Here is a 22,411-nt window from a genome sequence, read left to right as displayed (position 1 = left end):
TGGGCTTCAGTTCTCTTTCCGGGTCAGGCAGAGAGTTCATCTCTGTTTATCGGCACTGCGAAAGGGCTAACGTTTGTTATGCAATCCTTTCAAAGAGTGATGGCTCAGTGGATGTCCTTGGTCTACACCCAATGCCTTGTCCCTTCTTTCGCTCAGTTTTCGTTGTTTATTTCAGCTCAGGGTGGAATAGTGGGGTTCTCTGCAGTCCCATTTTTGGTTCAATTACACTTCTCCCATAAACCTGGCATTTGTCCAAATTCCTTTAAAGCTAAACAAAAATCAGTCCCCTACATGTACATGGTCCAATACTAAAACTTCACACTGGTAATCACTAGATTAAAAAAAATCTTTTATGCTCCTTTGCTTTCTCCTGTAAGCTATCAACATGAATCTGTTAGGTAAATACACCCGCTCAATCTTTGCTGTTTTAATCATGAACTTAACCACATGTAATATTTTGCTTAAATACTGAGCAGAAGTAGACACTCCTCTCTCTGTCTATTGTATCCTGAGATCTGCATTGTTCTTAAATTACTGTATTTCTTGGACCTTTCAAACTTCTCACAAGCGATGCGGGCTGTAGAACAATGTTAATATTGTTGCGCTCTCAGCCAACCCTATTTGTCATGCCTATAAATAACCATGTTCTTTTGAAAGTAGAACTGGTGTTACCAGTACCGCTGACAGTACACCGTGCTCGTGGAGAGCTTCCTGGCAAGGTTAGAAAGAAACCCAAATGTAACCTTCTGTTCCTGTTTGATCATGCTTCTGAAGACGACTTCAGTTTCACTGCTGATGTAGAAAAAAAGTGAATATTTATGTTGGAGTGTCTGCTTCATATATACATGAAGTGGTGGTTAAACCTTCAGCGGCACCAGTTGAGACATAGTCACGACTCCTAGCCACTGATGTCAAACTATTGCCACACCAATAAGCTTCTCACTTCACCTAGCCAAGATGTATTTGATGATTTGCAGAGATGTGCTTCCAACAATCACAAACAAGTAACTACATGCAACAATAGACACAATGTTGATTTATCATGAGTTAATTGTTCCTATATATTTTTAGGCTGAGAACAAAATAATTATTTTACAAAACAAACAGAAATGAAGACATCAGTGCCATATGCAAAGATTATCTAAAGACAAAATAGAAATTGCAAAATGTATAACATACATCCCAGATAATGGATCATCACAAAAGAATACAACCATAAAAAAATAAAATATAGATGAAAAATACATTTGGTTCCTAAATTCTGGCATTCAAATCAGTGTTCTAGGGCTGGTAAAGTAGTTGTGAATGGGTTTAAGAGTTTCGGCAAATTGCTTTTCTGTTTCCTTGAACAAAAAGTGATGTTTGAGTTCTGAGCGCATATGTTGTGGTCTGAATATTAAACACTTTTTTTAAGTTTAGAAAGCTTTATTGAATAAGAAATACAAAGTAAAACATCATTACAAACAAGAACGAATGGCATCAAAAAGAATTAGAAAAATATTAGAATTAGATAATTCAAACAACAACCCCAAAGGGGGTAAATAGACTGTACTAAGGAAACAAGCTTTTTAAAGGTATTGTTTTTTTTTGTTTTTGTTTTTTTAAACTCTGTTTATTGCACAAGAAAGCAATCCACTTTCACATACAGACGTAACAGGGTAAATATCAACATGCATTAGCGGAGTTCACATCCAATGTTGAAAGGTATCATAGAGGGATTGCCAACCACTAGAATGACACAGTGCAATAATACAATTTTGCTTTTTGACGAAACTTGAAATAAAAAGAAAAAACAAATTAAAACTGGAGAAGAAGTTACAAGCAGTATACTAAAAAGTAAGACATATCAGTAAGGTCGCGAGCACAGTGGAGCAGTACAATCAGCACAATAATAAACAATTCCATTCACAATATGGCGCAGTAGGAAATGAAACGTTAAGGCTTCCAGGTACAGGTCGGGCCTCGCCCAACACCATAGGGGTGACAGCAGAGTCTCTCAATCAAGAAGGTAAGTCCCAAGGCAGCCCATGTGAACTTTCCGCAATCCGTTGGAGTGCCCAATAACAACGTGCTGCAATGCAGAATATACGTGCCCAGCAGGAAAATAACAATGGAGGCGGCTTCCGTGTGATGCGGAGCCCGCCCTAGCCCACCCCCGTAGGAACAAAGGATGTAACCGATTGGGATTCTGTCTCCTGAGCGAACCTCGCCACATACCTCCGGTATGGCTCCCATATGTCAATCGGCCTTGAAGCAAGCGGAGTCTGTTCTGAATACTCAACACTGTTAACATTACAGTAGGCCAAACTACGGAGCCAAGCGCGGACTGTTGGAGCGCGCCTAGCACACCAGAGCAGCGCCACCTCTCGTTTGGCCCAAAGAAAGCCAATGGATGCCAGCTTACGAAGGGGGCGAGGGAAGTTTGCAACATAACCAAGCAGCGCAATCTCGGGGATGGGTTGCAGGTCCATGCCCAGTATGTCCCCCAGAACCCAGTGCACTTGTAGCCAGTAGTTAGTCAGTTGCGGGCAAGTCCAGGAAAGATGGGCGAAGTCCGCCTGTGGGGATTTACATTTAGGGCAATGGTGTGTCCTGCCAGAGTCAATCTTATGTGCAAGTGCGGGAGTGTGGTACATCCTCTTCAGGAACTTAAAGTGTATGAGTTTATGTCTGGTGTTAATGGACACTTCTCTCGTGGTGGCACAACACGCCGCCCATTGATCGTCCGTGATCTGGATGCCCAGGTCGTTCTCCCTAGCGGAGTGCATCGCTGTGTCAGAGGATGGGACCGAGGTAAGGCATATCTTGTATAGCTTAGAGACAACATGTGCCCCCGTCTGATTCTGTATGATTAACGTTAGTGCAGGGGTGTTGTCAGGAGGGATTGGATATGTGAGGAATTCAGGCCTGAGCATGGAGCAAAGCCTAGTCAGCGTGAATGAGTCTATAAACGTCCTATCTGTGAAGCGGTGGTCTTCCGTAAGTGAGAAAGCATGGCCGTCTGGGAAAAAATCGCCGACCGTGTGTATTTGGAATTTGGACAGTGTGCGCTGAACCACCAATTTGCCTGTAATGGGGAGCCAGTGAGGATTAGGCAACGGTAGAGCAGGGGAGTATAATTTCTCAACATGCAGCAGGCGTCGCAATTTATCCCAAGCCCAACATGTAGTGGATAAAGGCTGTATGTCTTGCGGGTCTCGAGGGATTCCCCTAGGAAGGATGGAAGTGAGGGCCACAGGGAGGGCAAATCAGCCTCAGGCTTCAGATATGGAATTCTGGCATCCGGGTGGAACCAAGGGTATGCGTATGAGCTCTGTGCTACTAAGTAATAAAGATAAAAATCTGGCACTCCGAATCCACCACGTTCGTAAGGAAGTGTCAGTGTGCGCCAGGCCACCCGTGGGTTCCTACCACCCCACACCAATCTCAGCAGTGAGGGGCGAAATTGAGAAAAAAAAATCTTGGTGAGAGGGATCAGAATGTTATTGAATAAATACAAAAACCGGGGGAGGACAATCATTTTTATGATGGCAATCCGACCGGCCATAGAAAGTGGGAGGCGGAGCCATCGTTCCGTGTGTTCTTCCAAAAAATCAAGGGCGTGTCCGTAATTCAAACGGACTATGGACACTGTATCGAGGTGGATGTGTATTCCCAGATATTTCACAGAGTCGGCGCTCCATTCTAGGGGAAACGAACAGTTCCACTGCAAGGTGGAAGGGATGAGTGGAAAAATGACCGACTTGTGCCAATTTATTCGAAGGCCCGAGAAGTCGCCAAAGTGAGCAATCTCTGACAACAGCGGCTCCAAGTTGGACTGAGGGGTCCGAACATACAAGACCGTGTCATCGGCATTCAACGAGAGGAGAAGTGGCCCAGTGCGGACTGAAGCCCCCTGTGGAGATGCTTCTCTTGAACATGTCGAACCAGGGGGTCCATCGCGATGATGAACAGGAGCGGGGATAGAGGGCAGCCCTGACGGGTACCACGTGAGAGTGTGAAGCTTTCAGTAATGGTGCCATTCACTCGTATTCTGGCGGTGGGGGCCGAGTACAGCAACTCCACAGTCGCCACAAACATATCGGGCATTCCCATTCGTCTCATAATCGACAAAAAAAAGGCCACTCAAGGGTGTCAAACGCTTTTCCGCGTCTAAGAACACCGCTGCAGCCGGGGTGAAGGGTTCAATTCTATGTAAAACAGAAAACAGTGTCCGAAGATTGAGGGAGGTGGATCGGTTTGGAACAAATACGGACTGAGCCGGCGAAATAATGGTTTCCATGAGTAGCGCCAAGCGAATCGCTAGGACTTTGGCTAAAATCTTGTAATCCAAGTTCAAGAGGGATAAGGGCCTGTAGGAGCTACACAAAGAGGGGTCCCATCCCTGTTTGGGTAATAAAACAATGACCGCCTCCCGGAGCGTGGGTGGCAGTATGCCCACCTCAAGCTCCTCAGCGTAGACCTCGACAAGTCTAGGGACAAGTTCCTCCTTGTATTCTTTGTAATAGTCAGCCGAGTACCCGTCAAGGCCGGGAGCCGAGGAGCTTTTCAATGAGTCGATGGCCTCAATTATAAAATCAGGCGTTATGGGCATGGCCAAAAACTCCTGCATATTTTTCTCCAGGTACACCATGGCAATTTCATTCAAATACGGTCCCGGGTTGCGCTGTTCCCCCGAGAGTGTGGAAGTGTACAGGGTCTTGTAATACGACAAAAATGCATTGGAGACTTCGGGAGGGGAGTGTTGCAGCGTACCCTGTGCGTCAACCACTTCAGTAATGTAAGCTGCCTGGCGTGGCGGCCGAAGCATTTGCGCCAATAGTTTGCCTGGCCTATCACCCTCGCCGTACTGCCGCGCCGTGTAGTGTTTACCCATGAACCTCAATTCCCGGTCCGCAGCGTCCCTAAACTCCAAGAGGAGCTCAAGGCGCCTGGCCTCACGGTCCGCAGAGGGATCCTCATGGATCTCCTTCTCTAGTGCAGTGATGTCCGCCTTAATGCGAGTCAGTGTGGAACGAATCTCACGCAGGGACCCTACGTGTTTGGCAATACAAACCCCACGCAAGATGGCCTTGAAGCCCTCCCATAACGTGGCCCAGGAGGTGACAGAGCCGGTATTGATATCAAAATAGTCGTCGATGGCAGTACGGATGTCCTCCTTAAAACTCGGATCCAGCAGAGCCCTGCCAGGGAATCGCCACTGCCTTTCGTAGCCCCCCAACCTGGGGATCGCCAAAGTCAAGACTATGGGAGAGTGGTCAGACAGGGTGCGAGGTAGCGTGGAAAGGCCATCCACCCAGCCCCCAATGCCCGGGGAGAGGAGCCAATAATCAATTCTAGTGCTGGTATTGTGGAAACCAGAATGATGTGTATAATCAGGCGTGTGTGGGTGAAGCCTAGCCTCTATGTCCAATAATGAAAAGTGGGTGCAAATTTCCGCCAACACTGAGCGGGCACTGGGTTTGCTGTCCGGAGAGGGAGAGGTACTGTCTCTGTCAGGATTCATCAATAAGTTGAAGTCACCACTCAGGACCAGTAATTCTATGTCAGAGTGAAGCAGCGTCATTTGCAGGTCTTGGAAAAAAGCAGGTGAATCCACATTAGGACCATAAATTCCCACCATTGCGATCTTATAACCAAACAATACTCCCATTATAAGCACGTATCTTCCCTCCCCATTAGATTTGCTGCCAGTCAACACAAAGGGGACATGTTTGTGCACCAGAATAGCAACACCTCTTGCGTATCTGCTGTAACAGGAAAACACTCTGTGTGGCCCCCAACCCCTAGCCACGGAGACCGTGTCCGACTGCACCAAATGAGTCTCTTGCATAAAGAGGACATCTACCCTATGTCGCGCTGCATAGTTCAGTACCTGCTTGCGCTTCCTCGTGGAGTTTAACCCACGAACGTTCTAAGACATCAAAGTTAGTCTGGACGGGCCAGACTGCAATCCTATCCTGGCCATTTTGTCACAGTATAGAAAATCTTTGACAGGTGTGCGTACGACAGTCTACTCCCATGTTCCTCGCAACTGCTCACAAACATAGATATCCAATGAAACAAAACGCATCCCAACCCCCACCCACCACCCTGCCTCCCAGAGACCCCAGAGAGGCAATCCCCAAACAATCGCTGAGCAACAGTGCAGAGTAAAGACATTAGTGACCATACAAGGAAACGGTGTCGTTGCAAAAAAAAAGATTGTGTTAAAGCCCCAGAAAACATAAACAACAAGGCCTGCGCCTTAGGGGGTAGCAACGCCACGCCATGCGGGCGTCCCAACAGGCGGATCTCGAACTGGAGATCAGTCAATAAACGCGGAAATTCTACATCCAATAGAAAACATATCAAAAGGGGTGCCAAAAGTAGGGAACGGGAAACATTCAGCCCTGCCCAGTTTCAGCAAAAAGGTCAGCACTGGACTGAGTGTCGCTGCGAGGTGACGTGTGCGGCGCCGAGCCGGGAGCCGCCGATGAGCCCTGTTTCTTGTAGCCTTGACAGAAGTCCTGCGCCTCCGCGGGAGAATCAAAAATGCGGAATCTACCGTTCACATCCACCTTCAACCTGGCCGGGTACAGCATGCCGTATTTCAGACCCAGATTCCGGAGGGTGGACTTAACTCCATTATACTTGCGTCGTGCCTCCTGGACCATCAGTGTGAAATATGGGAAAAAGGACAGTTTGCTGCCTTGCCACTGGACCTCCCCAGCCTCCCGTGCCTCACGCAACACCGCGTCGCGGTCGCGGAAGTTCATGATCCTGGCGATAATAGGTCTTGGCAGTTGGCCAGGGCAAGGTACAGGTCCCAGAGACCTGTGTGCACGTTCGACTACAAAGCCAGCTGTGAAGGTGTCCCTGCCGAATAAATCAATGAGGAGGTGTTCAACAAAGGTATCAAACCGGCCCGTGGCAGTCGTCTCCGCCACGCCAAGAATGCGAATGTTATTGCGACGACTACGCACCTCCAAGTCCTCGTTTTTGATGGCCACGTCTTTAAGGATTTTGTCAACCCGCTCCAGCCTTTTAAGGGATTTTGAGGCGCCATCCTCAATGTCCAATATCCTGGATTCAGCCATGTCGAGCCTCCTGTCATGGACCTGCACCGTGGCGCCCATGTCCGCAAGCTTTTGGGCTAGGCTGTCGAAGCGGGTGTCAAGCGCCTTGAAGCCGGCGCGCATCTCACCCATCATGGTGGCGACTAGAGCCGTGGCGTCCCCCATGTCCGTCGAGCCTGAAGCACCAGTCGCCGAACCAGGTGGAGGGTCCGCAGCGAGAAGGGAGGTCTTATCAAAACTAAGCTTTCTCTGATTAGGGTCTCTTTTCCCCATCGCTGCGGTAGCACGGAGAGCGCGGTCGGGGGGAAACACCAGAGGCAACTCGTTGAGGGGGGAAGGAGGCAATACAACACCAAAGCCCCAGTCAGTGCCACAAACAGGTAAGTCTCAGCGTTCAACTGTGAGTAGTGGTTAATCGTGGTGAATAGGCGCTAGGTCAGCCTCTCAGACGGAGGGATATGGCTCCAGGCAGCATCCAAGGCCCAGTCCAGGATTCAGCATGGGCCCGGTTCCATGCAGTGATTGCACCCACTGTCGGACAACGGTGCGGGGAGCGACCCTCTCCCGTCGTGTGGAGCAGGAGGAACGGAGGGGACCTGAAGATCTCCTTGAGTGTGCCTGAGGCGGGGCCGCCGAATATCCCCTAGGAGCGCCCCACGGCTCCCGAGCCACCGCACTCCCCCGCCCCCGCCGTCCCCTAGCAAGAGTCTCCGCCCGCCGCCCAGCACACAGCCCAGGCCTGCAAATCGAGGCCCCGGTCCCGGCCCACCTCCAGACCAGCAGGCCGCGGCAGCAACAGGGACCGGGAGCCCCCGCCCAGGAGCCAACGGCGGATGAGCAGCGCGCGGGAGATCCCGCAGACGACGTCCGGAGGGCGAAGGCCCGGCAACCAGGCACCGCGCGGCACTCACCAGTGATCCGGCGCAGTCAGAGAAGATGGCGCCGAGGTCCGAGGGCCTCACTTCTCCTCCGCCAAGCACACTCCCCAGGCCGCTCCCACGCACTCACGAGTCACCCAGGTGGTCGGGGCGACATCAGTGCTCGGATCCGGAAGGACGTGTAGAATAGAAATAGCGGACTACATCCCAGTCGCCGCCGTCAGGAGCCCGCATGGAGGAGCTTCACGGAAAGGCGGCCATCCCGATCGCCGCCGTGGCCACGCCCCCAAAGGTATTTTGGTTTAGGGGGAAGGGAGAAAAGAAAGAAAAAGAAAAAAAAGGTGGGGAAGAAAGAGAAGAAAGAGAGGGGTAACCTAGAAAAGAAACTCAAATACTTAACATTTCTATAAATACAAAATGGCAGGAAACATCATTGGAAGAAAGAAAGGGAAAGAAAAAACAATCAAGAGACATTCCTGGAAAGAAAATCAGTTAACGGCAACCACAACAAGTCTCTCTTAATTAATAAAGGAACAGTGGTGGCAAAAAAACGGTCAAGCCTATGATGATGACATAACAAATTCCAGCAGGCATTATATGATATCTTGGATGTATCCTTCCAGTTAGTAGTGATTATCTGAAATGAAATTGCTATAAAAAGATCAACAAAATTACAAACATTGCAATGCTCATTCCGGATAGATGAAGAACCACTCAAGAAAATGTGTACAATCTCAAAGGGGAAGGCAGTAGCAAAAATATCATTTAATTTTAACCAAATACGAGCCCAAAGAGACTTAACTAACGGACAGTGAAAAAACATGTGTAAAAAATCACTATTCTCATGAGAGCAGGACCAACATTTTTTAGAATCAAGTAACTTAAATTTATGTAAATCAGAAGGAGTAAAGAAGAGCCTATTGTAAAAGAAATAAAAAGTCTGTGTGGTACTAGCCGATCGGGAAACTGTATGTATTTTGGACCAAATATTATCCCAGACCTGCAAGGAGAATTCTTGAGCTAGTTCCTGCTCCCATAATAGCTCATGTTTAGATTTAATCCTGTCAGAAGTGGGCTGAGAAAGTTTTTTTAGATAGCAGCAGCTCTGAGAGGGGTAGAAAAGGCTGGTAATATTAAACACTTTAAAGAAGAAAAAGAAAGTTTACAATTGACCCTCAGTTTCAGTCAATGGATTATCTCTCGCACTGGAGGAGTGGATGCCCTGGTCGTACTCTTGCTAAATACAAGCAACACTTAGTCTAAACCTGTTATAACAGCATGATTCTGAATGAAATGTAACCCCAGCTTTCTGCCTATGCCAAGTCATCCTGGACACAGAACTCATCCTCGAGAAACACATAACCAAGAAAACCAAGATGGGAAGATATTGGCTCTCTCTCTACTAAAGAAAGGAAACCTCCTTCTCCCAGAAAGTAACTTCAGACATGCTGCACATTATTATTATTAATCTTTATCTTTATTCTGCCAATTTTGGGCCATAAAAGGCAATCTAACATTAGACAACATTTGTATAGAGTGCAAGGTGACAAATAAAATAGGCACAACGTGTCAAAAACCATGATAAAAAGCATAAAATACAGAATTTAAATAGGGAAAAATAGATAAATATTGTTTCAACAGTGCTGGCCCTCTATAGTTTTCCTAGTTCGAACTGCAGCTTTTAGAAAAGAGCATAATTACAAATGGAACAAAGCTTCTCTACATTTGTGAAGGCCAAATGATTTTAAAAGAGGTTTGAGCAAAAGTCTGCGTTGGTATCTAAAAAGTCTGCAGAAAAACATGTAGTGTAATAGCGATTGTTCAGAGACCCCATCACAGGGACAAGTTAAAATATGTCCCCCTAACATATCAGTTGGGTTACCTGTGCTCATGAGCTGCCAAACTGTACCAGCGCTAAAACAGAAAAGGAAAGACCTCTCCCATAGAGTGAAGCATAGTGCCAAATAAAAATTGGGCTCTGCTCTAGCGAGGTGTCTGTAAAAAAACAACTCTGTGTGTTTTGTTGACTCCGTTTGCAGCCTTCTAGTTTCACAACAATCACAAAAATGGGTCTTGGGTCTTGGTCAATGATTTATCTTCTTTTGTAATAGTCTTTAGGGACATAAAAAGTGAAGCCAACCCTTGCTCCTGAAATGTGCGCTAGATGTAATTTAACCAGGGAACGGTGCTCCATTTATCCAAACTGAGACAATCGAAGATGATGTCTCTACAGAGTTGTGGCGTGCAGATTAGCCCACACGCTAACCAACAATAATAGTGGGGGGGGGGGGGGGCAACAGCATGGCAGGGTAGGACGTGCTTCTGCTCGGCTCCCGGTGTCCTGCACTACATTTATAACGCTGACAAAACTTCCAAAAATCTGACAATCGGCGACCGGACCAGTTCCGACACCTGTACAGCCAAGATCTTCGAAAAATCCGGACGATTGCGGGCAGTGATCAGCTGCGGAAAACTTCGCTGGCGCGAAATCCCTTCCCCAAGATGGCGGTCGGGTGCGCTCCATCGGCCCGAGTGTGACTCCACCCCGACCTCGGAGCCTGCTGCCTTCGGTGTTCCTTCGCATCAGGGGGCCTGGGGGAGAGCCCAGCTGGCAGCGGAGTGACCTCCGCGCCCCCTGTTAGCTGCTGTCCGAGGGGCCGGGGCGGCAGGTGACCGCGGCGGCTGGGAGAGACGTCCGGAGGAGGCCTGCCGCCCGGTCGGGGCCTGGCGGCGGACCGTGCGAAGGCTGCGGGGGAGCCGCCACTGAAGAGGGCTGCGGGACTTGCGGTCCGGGAGAGACCGAGACGCCCGGAGGATCTGGTGGTGGGCCTCCCGTGACCAGCGCCCTGACGCCACCCGCACCTTTGAGACCAGCCCCGGAGGGGCATACTGCTGATCGGAAGGGGCCCCGCCTGTGATGAAGACCACCCCTCGCGAGGGGCTTTGACAACAGACGGCCGCCGGACTAAGCGACTCCTGCACCGGCCGGTGAGTGAACGGCTGCCCCCTCCCCCCCTCCAACACGGACGAGGAGCTGGTTCGACCCCCCGTCTGATACGACGGGGACCCTCAACCTGGGACACTGCTGGCTGTACACGAATGCCTGGGGGGGAGACGCGCTGAGGAGGAGGAGGCCCCCGCCACACAGAGAGACCCTGGCCTTCACCATCTCGGGGTCTGGCCTGCGGCGGGGCTTACTGCCCCGGAGTTCTGACCCTGACTGCCCTGCGCCCCCTCCCGTAGAGGCCCGCGCTGCGAGACGCGCCTGAGAGCGCCTGAGAGACCCCACCGGGCCTACGAACTCCCGTAGCTGCCTGGGGATTGATCCTCCCAGGCTCCCACGAGCTGGATTTCTTTAGGGCCTTCCAACGCTGCTGACGATGGGGGGGGGAGCCCACCACTGACGGCGGGATCGGGCTGGTGGAGTGGCTCCATTGACGGTGCACAAGAAACGCACGGATACCATCTTGCCCCCCTGCCCTCTCCGCCCGGCCTGCATTCCGCCTGCGGAGGCCCACTGGCCTGGAAGTGAATAGGGTGAGCTCCCCCTCCATCCGGCCGCGCCAAGCAGCTCTTGACCACGACAGAGAGAAGGAATGGGGAAAAGAGATCCGGCGGCGAGACCGGCGAGACAGGAAACCATCGAGAGCTATGCCACGACGCGGGCACAGAAGGAGGGGACCCCGGTGGCGTCGGGCCCACGCACTGACACGGCCATGCTTCTGGAGGCGATCCAAGCCTCTAGGACGGATATACAGGACTCTAGAGCGGCGTTGGAGACTAAAATAGGTGAGGTGGGCTCTGAAGTCCTCTTGCTGCGCCAAGACTTCCGAAATTTGACTACAACGGAGACCAGAATCGTCGAAGCAGAAGATTCCCTTACCACCCTCCGAAAAGATATGGCGGAGCTACAATCATCACACAGACAGCTCCTGTGGAGGGTGGACGATGCCGAAAACAGGGCGAGGCGCAACAACTTACGCTTTGTTGGTTTTAGAGAGGGTATCGAGAAGACTGATGTAGCGGCCTTCCTTCGTACCTGGCTAACGTCGACGTTTCCGCAGGCCCAATTTTCGAACTGTTTTGTCATTGAAAGAGCGCATAGGGCCCTGCTGATGAAACCACCGGAGGGGGCGCGACCGCGACCGATCATTGCACGCTTCCTTAATTTTGCGGACAGGGACCTCATCCTGAGAGAAGCAAGAAAAAAAGGGGAACTTAGATTGGAAAACACCGGACTATAGCCAGGATGTCCAGAAACAGCGACGCTCCTATGACTCAGTAAAAGCAAAACTGCGAGATCTGCACATATCATACATGCTGCTCTTCCCGGCGAAATTGAAAGTACTCTTCAAAGGCAGATCCCACTTTTTCAATCGACCTGAGGAGGCCTGGCAGTGGTTGGCGGAGCGCCCCCTGCTCCGCGAAGCTGAGGAGGAAGGTCGTAGAATCCAATCAGAAATGGCGGCAGCCAACTTCCGGAGGAGCCCACCCAAGGCGCAAAGGTCCCAAAATCCGAGAACGAGAAGATACTCGCACTTGTCGCCATATCCGGATCACCCCGCGACGGGCCGGGGGGGAACGGGGCCGGGCTATGTCTACTGAAGAAAACCCTGTGCCGGGGTCCAGGTTCAGCTGTCTGGCACACCACACGGGTGCAGAGGTGGAAAACGAGGCCAGTGACCATATGTCAGACGTGGAAGACTCGACAGACCACTCGCTGCATCCTCTAGTCACAGCAATCCGAGAGCTGGAACAAGGAGCGACTGGCGCATCGGACGATCATGACATTGAAACGCAAGATTCCCACTCCTGAGGAAGTACGGAACTGATATCCGAAACAGCAGTACACCACTGCTGGCGCGCAAGTTACAAGCACTTTTCTTCCTGTGTTGACTTATAACATTGTTTGTTGGTTTATTGGCGCTCCCATCGCCCCACACGGCCCGGGTGGACCCGGCCTACTGTTTGTGGGGCGGTTGACGCACGGAAGGCCCTGCGGGAGCTCTAGATAGAGCCCTAGAGATAGCTTAGTTGGGGTTACCACTGGGATGGCGACAGACCTTCACCACCTGAAAGTCTTATTGGTCAATTGTTGTACGGATGGGATGGACGGGAGGAAAAGGTGGGGAGGGGGAGGGCGGGGATAGGGGTTCTCAAACAGTTTTGTTGGGGGAAATTGGTTGGGGGGAGGGGGAAACAATTGGTTGAATACAGTCATGTGCCTTGGTGCTTCAGGTTCCACTCCTACGCCGGAGACCGCCTACACAACCCTAGTTCTACCCTAGAATGGCGAATGCAGTAGCAGCACAATCCACAGAATACAGAAAAGTTAGTGTCCTGACCTGGAATGTAAACGGGCTTGGTAACAAGATTAAAAGGGGATTGGTCAACTCCTATCTAAAAAGGCTAGACCCAGATATCACTTTCCTACAAGAAACTCATCTTAAGGGACATAATTGCCCCTTTACAGCCAGGGGGCGCCATAAAGTTCTGGCAAACGCGGGCTACACAACTGATACGAGAGGGGTAGCAGTCCTTATAAAGAACACCACCCCGTCCTGTACTACACGCACCTGGGTCGATCCACTGGGGACTTGTGTTGGGGTTCAGGGGACATTGCGCAGACGCACCTACACGCTTATATCAGTCTACGCACCGCCCAAGTTACAGGCGAACTTACTTAGGATACTGGCCAACATACTCCTCGACACGGCTGACACCATTCAAATAGTAGGTGGTGACTCCAACGATGTAATGGAAATAGGGATGGATAGGTCAGGGATGCCAGCTGCGGGGGGAACCGGACCCCCCTAGCCCGGCAGATGGCGACTATAGGCCTCACGGATGTTTGGAGATGGTTGCACCCAGGCCACACCGCCTATTCATTTTATTCGCCCACCCACAAGGTATTCTCAAGATTAGATTACATATTTATGTCCAGACAGCACTTGACTGTAGATGCAACTGCGGAATATCAGGCGAGGGGAATCTCTGACCACTCACCACTGTTAGTGAGTATGGGACAGAATAGGGGGGCCGGAGTGGCCTTCTGGCGCATTGCCGCCTGGGATCTCCAAAAGGCACCTGTACGGAGAGGTGTGAGAGCGGATGTAAGGGTCTACATTGCCGAAAATTAAGGGTCAGTTGATTCAGGGGTGACCCTCTGGGAAGCCTTGAAGCCTGTGATGCGGGACAGGATACAAAATAGACTGGGAGAGGAAAGGAGAAAACTTTGGGGAGAAGTGGCTGCAGTAGAGCGGGCTATTTTGGACCTGGAGAGATAACACCTGCGTTCGAGAAATGTCAGGACTCTTCGGAGACTGGTGGACAAACAGAAGCAATATAGGGAATTAGTGACGGAGGAGGCCAAGACTCAACACCTGGCCATCCTTCACCGCCTCTATGATTTAGGAGATAAATCTGGCAAACTCCTGGCGTGGCTTAGTAGAAGGGAACGGGCAGATAGATGGGTAGACCAGGTTAGGGATTCAGAAGGGGCTCTTGTTTGCACCGATGCTCACATTGCCAAGACTTTTGCTATGCATTATGAATGCTTCTACACCTCCAGGGAACTAGGGACTTGCGAGGAGGCCCTACGATATATGGAACAGATTGACCTTCCCTCGCTGGATCCTGATGCCCTTAAGACACTAGAGGCTGATATCACAGTAGAGGACATTTCTGTGGCCATTGCTCGACTGAGACCGGGTAAAACACCGGGACCAAATTGTTTCCCGACGGAATTTTTCAAGTGTACGGTTGACCTTTTGGCTCCCCACTTGAGGAACCTCTTCTTGGGGGCATATCAGGAGGGGAGGCTCCCTCCAGACCTCTCCATGGCGACGATCATTCCAATACATAAGGAGGGCAAACCTCGAGAGGAGTGTGCGTCCTACCACCCCATTTTCCTCCTGAACACAGAGGTGAAACTCCTTGCGACTATCTTGGCGCTACGATTGAGGTCGGTGATCCCAGACCTCGTACATTTGAATCAAACCTGTTTCCTGCCAGACAGGGCCACCAAGTTGAACCTTAGACGCACCCACAATTGGTTGCAGGAGGTGCGAGACAGAGAGTTACCGCACTGGTTTCTCTCCCTGGACGCTGAGAAAGCCTACCACGCGGTCCACTGGCCGTTTCTGGAGGGTGTCTTGTATAAATTTGGCTTTGGTCCTAAATTTCGGACCTGGGTCCGGCTCCTCTAAACCGCGCCGCGAGCTAGGGTGAGGGTGAATGGGAGACTATCACGTGAATTTCAGATTCAGAGGGGGACCCGACAAGGATGCCCTCTGTCCCCCCTCCTCTTCAGACTTACCATCGAGATACTAGCAGCTAGGGTCCGACAAAACCCAAGGATTACTCAATTCAGAAGAGCCGATAGTGACCCTGCACAAGAGAAGCTATCCCTCTATGCGGATGATGTACTCCTGTACATTACCGACCCGGAGACCACTGTCCCGGAGCTCTTCCGGGAATTGGAATGCTATGGTAGACACTCCGGGTACAAAATAAACTGGCATAAATCTGTCCTGTACGACCCACGGGGCAGTGAAACCTGGACGACATTGCCAGGGCAACTAATTACGATGACGGAGGGCTTTCAGTATCTCGGGATTTACATCACCCTTGATAGGAAACTCTCGCTTCAGAAAAACTTAGAGAGGATCATGCTGAACTCCACAGCGGATATGGACCGCTGGAGGCAGCTGCTGCTTACGCTCTTAGGCCGAGCGGCTATGTATAAGATGATCATCCTCCCCAAATATCTATACGCTCTACAGAATGAGTATTACCCGCTACCGAAAACGATGTTGCCTAAAATCCATTCAGATCTCAGGGCTTTTCTCTGGCTAGGTAAACAACCTAGAATAGCACTGACTACCCTCCAGAGACACCAATACAGTGGAGGAATCTCAGTACCTAATTTGGAAGCCTACTATTGGGCGGAACACATGACCCCGATTAATGAGTGGCCACATACCCAGGCAGACCATCCCACATATGCCCTAGAACGACACAAACTGTCCCGGCACAACATACTGCACTATCTGTATGGGGGTTCTGGACGGGAGCAGCTCCTCCCAGCTACTGTTATTACATTACTTGCGTGGCACAAGGCCACGAAACGCACTGGCTGGGAGAAGAAACCCACCCGGCAAACGCCACTATGGCACTGTAAATGGCTAACTGAACTTCATAAACTTAAGGGATTTAAACGTTGGGATGACATCGGAATCTCCACCATTGGAGATGTGGTTGCCAAGGGGGAATTAAAATCCTTTCTGACCCTAAAATCGGAGTTTGGGCTTCAACATTCACAGCTCTTCAAATACATACAGCTGCGGCATGCTTGGCGGATACAAAACACACACTTACCTGGGCTCCCAGAATATGCACCACTAGAGGGTCGGCTCCTGCAGGAACAGATTCAGGGGAAGGCGGTCTCACCCACCTATAAAACCTTAACCAACAATATGTTTGGAGATCTGGCGAAACTTAGACATACATGGGAGGAGGAGGTGGGAGAATTTGATGACCTAGATTGGGACATAGTGTTGATGCATCCCAGGGAGGTGGCGATCAAATCCAGGCTGCGTCTCATTCAATATAATGTACTACACAGGACTTATTATGACAGGGTGAGACTCCATAAAATGGGGAAAATCGACGACACTACATGCCTCCGATGCCACAGGGGCGAAGGAGATTTTTATCACATATTGTGGGCATGTGACGTGATTCAAAACTATTGGAACCACATATTTATGGAACTGAGAGAGGTATTGGAGGTCCCACTTATCCAGGAGCCCAAGCTGGCCCTCTTGGGAATGACTAACGACATGGACCTACCGCGCCCTCTCCTAACCTTCTTGGTTTTGGCCTTGGTGGTAGCCAAAAGGGACATAGCGAAATACTGGGGGTCACGGACTCCCCCAGAATTAAAGGAATGGAGAAGAGGGTTAGATCTCTACATGGCTGCCGAGAGAGTGACCTATAAAGCTAGAGGGTGTCCAAGGAAGTTCCGCAAGGTTTGGGCCAGATGGCGCCATTATCAATGGTTGTATGGGGGGCTGGGAGGGAGGTGAACTCAGCATTAGGGTGCAAAACTGCTTAGACACCTCATGGGAGGTCTGGGAGGGGACGCTGAGAGATCTCTGCACATCGAATCTACGGACATTGAACAAGTGTGATATGAAACGTAACAGCAAAGTTGGATTGTGGAAGGGCGGGCGAGGGAGTAAGGGGTTGAGCACGGATAATTGCATGACTACTGTTGAGTTAATACCAAAATGCAAATAAAAATGTTTTTAAAAAACCAAAACAATAATAGTGGGGCTAACTGAACCCTGTCAGCTATGTATTCTTAGTCCATTACTTTTTAACATCTCTATTAGACCCCTGGCCACTATTGTGGAAGAAGCTGGCTTAACGTTATTCTCGTACGCCGATGACACACAAATTATTTTCACCCTATCTGGAGGGGATGGCAGCAATGTCTCAGCTCTTAAACTAGGACTGTCTCAGGTGGCTGACTGGATGAAGGCAAACTTCCTGAGGCTGAACGGTGATAAGACCGAAATTGTAATCCTGGGTAAAGACAAAGATCTCTGGGGCCCACAACATTGGCTAGAGAGTATGGGTCTTACTCCCAAGCCTGTGGCTCAGGTTCGCAATCTCGGTTTTTTAATCGATGAGAAACTTACGATGCGACAACAGGCTGTCAAAGTGTCTGCCATTTGTTTTGCCACCCTCAAATGGCTCCAAAAAATTCTGTGGATGCTTCCGACCACCACCCAAAGGACTGTGGTCCAGGCCTTGATAACATCCCGCCTGGACTATGGGAATGTCCTGTACCTTGGCGCTGATCTAAGTACGTTGAGAAAACTCCAGGTGGCCCAAAACGCGGTCGCACGGCTGCTACGCATTGTTCCCCGGAAAGCATCCGCACTCCCAGCCCTTCGCGACTTGCATTGGCTAGAAATTAAAAATAGAATTAAGTTTAAGGCTTTATGCTATATTTTTAAGATTAAACAGGGCTCTGTCCCCAAATACCTTCAAAGTCTTATTCCTGCCTATACTCCTAGCCGTACCCTTAGATCTGCAGGTAAGGGAGACTTTGTCGTTCCTAGATTTAGGCTGGTGAAGATGGGCGGCCGCTCCTTTTCGCATCTGGCCACCAAAATGTGGAACGCCTTGCCTGTGAGGCTGAAGTTGAAAACTGACTTTGTTCAGTTCCGTAAGGGATTAAAAACTTGGCTTTTTCAGCAATAGTTTTTTTTTTTCCAGCAACATTGATTTTCCGAGCAGCCGTCCTTTTTTCAAGTCTTGTAGTTTTTCTTCTCCAGTCTTTCCCTTGGCGCCGGGAAACCCACTGCGGGTAGCTGTGCGCCTTACAAGTTTAAATAAATAAATAAATGTATCATTGGTTTAGCTCCAGGTGCATAATATAGACGCTGTGGGTGGCAAGTGTAAAAGCCTCTGTCATGTACAAGTTTCCTCTACCTGGAGAAGGGCACTTTTGTGACATCCCCAAACCCCTGCCTCAAATGTGTTGCCTGGGACACACTGTGCGTTATATACTTTCATCAGTGGCCAGATGGTTCTTCTTCCCCTCTTGCATGGCAGGTTGAAAATTATCCCAGCTGACCTGTTCAGCTGGGGCTGCCAGGACCACGAAGTTTTAAAAATAACTCCCAAGTAACTAAAGTTATTTACAGTGTGCAGTGACTGACCCTTGATAACAAGCCTGCGGGGGGCAATCCTACATGGACCACAGGCCATGCTCTGGGACTTAATGAGGTAAAGTTGCTTGTGCACAGCCTCTGTTAATATCTGGTGTAACCGTTTCTGCTTGTTTGACGTGCTCCTGGGGTATGGCTCTTAGGTCATGAGCGTAGAGACAATACTGGATAATGGTTCAACCCAAGTTAATAGATTGAATCCCCTTAGGCACAGTCTCGTACCCTGCTCTGGGACTTGCCATAATTGGTAACCAAGTCAAGACTATCCAAAAAATGGACAAAACGGTCGAAACAATGCCCAGGGCTGGACTGGCCGTTGCGGGCACCGGGCAATCCCCCGGTGCGCCGCACGGGTGGGGGCTGGTTTTGGGCCCCTGGGGGGCGTTTTTGTTACAGGACCGTTTTTGCAGCATAGCTGCAAAATCGGCTCTGTAACAAAATCGGCTGAAAACCGGCCCCGGCAAAGAGCTCGGTCGCACCCCCAACGCCGCCGAGCACTTTGCCAGGGCCGGTTTTCTTTCCCGGTCCGGCCCTGACAATGCCCACAAGGTGTTTGGTGTCAATGTCAGCAGAACAGCGTCATCTGCGTAGAGCAATGCTGGCACTGGAGTACCAGCAACTTTAGGTGTGTCTACAGGGGTTAGTATCAAGTGTGGGAAGAGGCCATTAATATATAGTATAAAAAGCAGCGGGCCAAAATGCAGCCTTAGCGCTCTCAGCACTTCAAATACACTTCAGGGGACATTTCTCCATTCAGGCCTGCTGCTCAAATTCAGGTACTCTCACATCTAGATGGCAGCAATGCCTGCTCCATGGCCTCCCAGAGTCCTCACTGCCCTCCCCCATTTAAGGGCATTTTACAAGCTGCAGCCTTCCCCATCAAGGGCCTGAAGAAATATTACTACATCACACTAAACATGATATAACTACTGTCACTCCCTTTGCTTGACTGCACCATCTTCAAAATGCACTGTATTATCTGCAAAGAAATCACAACCAACACCCTGCATATGTAGCTAACATGCTGCCCACCTCCAGTGTCTATTAGCATGCCCACCACCAGAACACACTCATACTGAAAAAGAAAATGTGTAAAACAGAAAAAGCAAGGCAGCAGAACTTCTACATCTATACATCTAAAATAAGGAATTACATTCCTGTAGCCATTAGAACTACTCCAATCCTGCTCCAATTTGAGAAAGAGCAGAAGATACACCTCTTTAAAGAACACTACGTCACATTGCAGTAACAATTGACTTCCTCTCTAAAAACCTAGTCCAGTCACTCATTGACTGTCTTTGACCGCATACAACTCTCCTCTGCCTTATGGCTGAGTTATATATATATATATATATACATATATATATATATATATATATATATATATATATATATATATATATATATATATATATAATATATGTAGCTCCTGCTTGTCCCAAACTAGCGAGATGCTCTCGAGCACGATCATAGGGGGCGCGCGATCGTTTATTTCAGAAGCTGTTAGCACCGGACTGTGCGTCATTTCCTTCTCACCACCAGCTTCTGATGAAGAAATTCGAAACGCGTCAGGCAGGGGTGCAACGGCTGCGAAAAGGACTCGGCATGCCAGCGTTTCCACCTTTGAGCAGGGCTGCAGCTTGAGGCCTGTGATCGTGCTCGAGAGCATCTCGCTAGTTTGGGACAAGCAGGAGCTACATATACAGGCGGCGCCCTGGCCGCCGAGATGCCCCACCCGCTAAGTTGGGGCCACGAAGTGGAGCACGATCCTTGGTTATAGGCAACGCTCGCATGCTGAAGCTCATTTGCGGGCTTTTATTCACCAGCAGAACATTTATGCACACAGTACAAGGGGATATCCACATCCCTCCATGACTACAGCCTCCAGAAAGCAACGCGCAGGCTCATCCCGAGCAGCCCATAGGGGGCGCGCGATCGTTTATTTCAGAAGCTGTTAGCACCGGACTGTGCGTCATTTCCTTCTCACCACCAGCCTCTGATGAAGAAATTTGAAACGCGTCAGGCAGGGGTGCAACGGCTGCGAAAAGGACTCGGCATGCCAGCGTTTCCACCTTTGATCAGGGCTGCAGCTTGAGGCCCGTGATCGTGCTCGAGAGCATCTCGCTAGTTTGGGACAAGCAGGAGCTACATATACAGGCGGCGCCCTGGCCGCCGAGATGCCCCACCCGCTAAGTTGGGGCCACGAAGTGGAGCACGATCCTTGGTTATAGGCAACGCTCGCATGCTGAAGCTCATTTGCGGGCTTTTATTCACCAGCAGAACATTTATGCACACAGTACAAGGGGATATCCACATCCCTCCATGACTACAGCCTCCAGAAAGCAACGCGCAGGCTCATCCCGAGCAGCCCATAGGGGGCGCGCGATCGTTTATTTCAGAAGCTGTTAGCACCGGACTGTGCGTCATTTCCTTCTCACCACCAGCCTCTGATGAAGAAATTCGAAACGCGTCAGGCAGGGGTGCAACGGCTGCGAAAAGGACTCGGCATGCCAGCGTTTCCACCTTTGAGCAGGGCTGCAGCTTGAGGCCCGTGATCGTGATCGTGCTCGAGAGCATCTCGCTAGTTTGGGACAAGCAGGAGCTACATATATAAATATATATATACAATTAATAGTTAATGTAGTGTGGCTACCGAGTTGAATACACTGTGTATGAACGTGCGCGAGTTATAATAATTGGAATGTGTTGCATAAATTAAAGGTAATAATATAAGTGTAGAAATGTACATTTGTGTGTACTTTAAATTCGGTTTGTAGCTAAAGAAAAAATACAGTAGTATAAATTTAAGGGTGGTTCATATAACTGAAGAATTTCTAATGTTTGAGTATTTTAAGTTTGGTTTGTATAGAAAGAATATATTACATTTACCTAGCTATAGCAAAGGTTTAACCTTTGGTGTTTTATTATTGAATTTCATTGTTTATTTTTTAATTTTAATAAAAAAATGTTTTTGAAATATTAAAGTTTACTATCATCAAGTGGAGTGTTATTAAGGGGAGTGTGGTACAGAAGAGTAGAGAATAGGGTCATACAGTGTACTGTTGTAGAGTATAGTATTGTATAATGGAGTGGATTACAGTGAAGTGGCATATAGTGGAGTAGTGTACAGTGGAACATTGTACAGTGGAGTGGTGTAGAGTGGAGTTGCACAGAGTGAAGTGTTGTACAGTGCAATGTGGTGCAGTGGAGAGGAGTGGTGTATAGTAGAATAGCATACAGCAGAGTGGGGAAGAGTGGAGTGGCGTAGAATATAGTGTGGTAGAATGTAATAGCATACATTGGAGTATAGTAGAGTGCAATGATATAGAGTTGAGTGCTGTACAGTTGAGTGAGGTACAGAGTAGTGGCATACAGTACAATACCATAGAGTAAAGTGTCATAGAGTGGAGTGTTGTAGAGTTGAATAGGGTACAGTTTAGTAGTGTAGAATGGATTGGTGTACAGTGTAGTGGTGCAGTGTAGTAGCATAGAGTTGAATGTGTTAGAGTAGATTGCATACAGTGGAATAGAGTGGAGTATCATACAGTGGAGTGGCATAGAGAGGAGTCACGTACAGTGGAGTGTTCTAGAGTTGACTGGCATAGAGTGGAGTGAGGTACAGTTTGGTGATGTAGAGTGGAGTAGCGTAGAGTAGAGTTGTGTAGAATGGAGTGGCTTACACTGCAGTGAAATACAGTGGAATAGTGTACACTGGAGTAGGGTAGAGTGG

This window comes from Lissotriton helveticus, chromosome 1_1 (assembly GCF_964261635.1).
Source record: "Lissotriton helveticus chromosome 1_1, aLisHel1.1, whole genome shotgun sequence".
In the NCBI taxonomy this organism is placed as follows: Eukaryota; Metazoa; Chordata; class Amphibia; order Caudata; family Salamandridae; genus Lissotriton; species Lissotriton helveticus.
Note: the sequence above shows the minus strand (reverse complement) of the source record.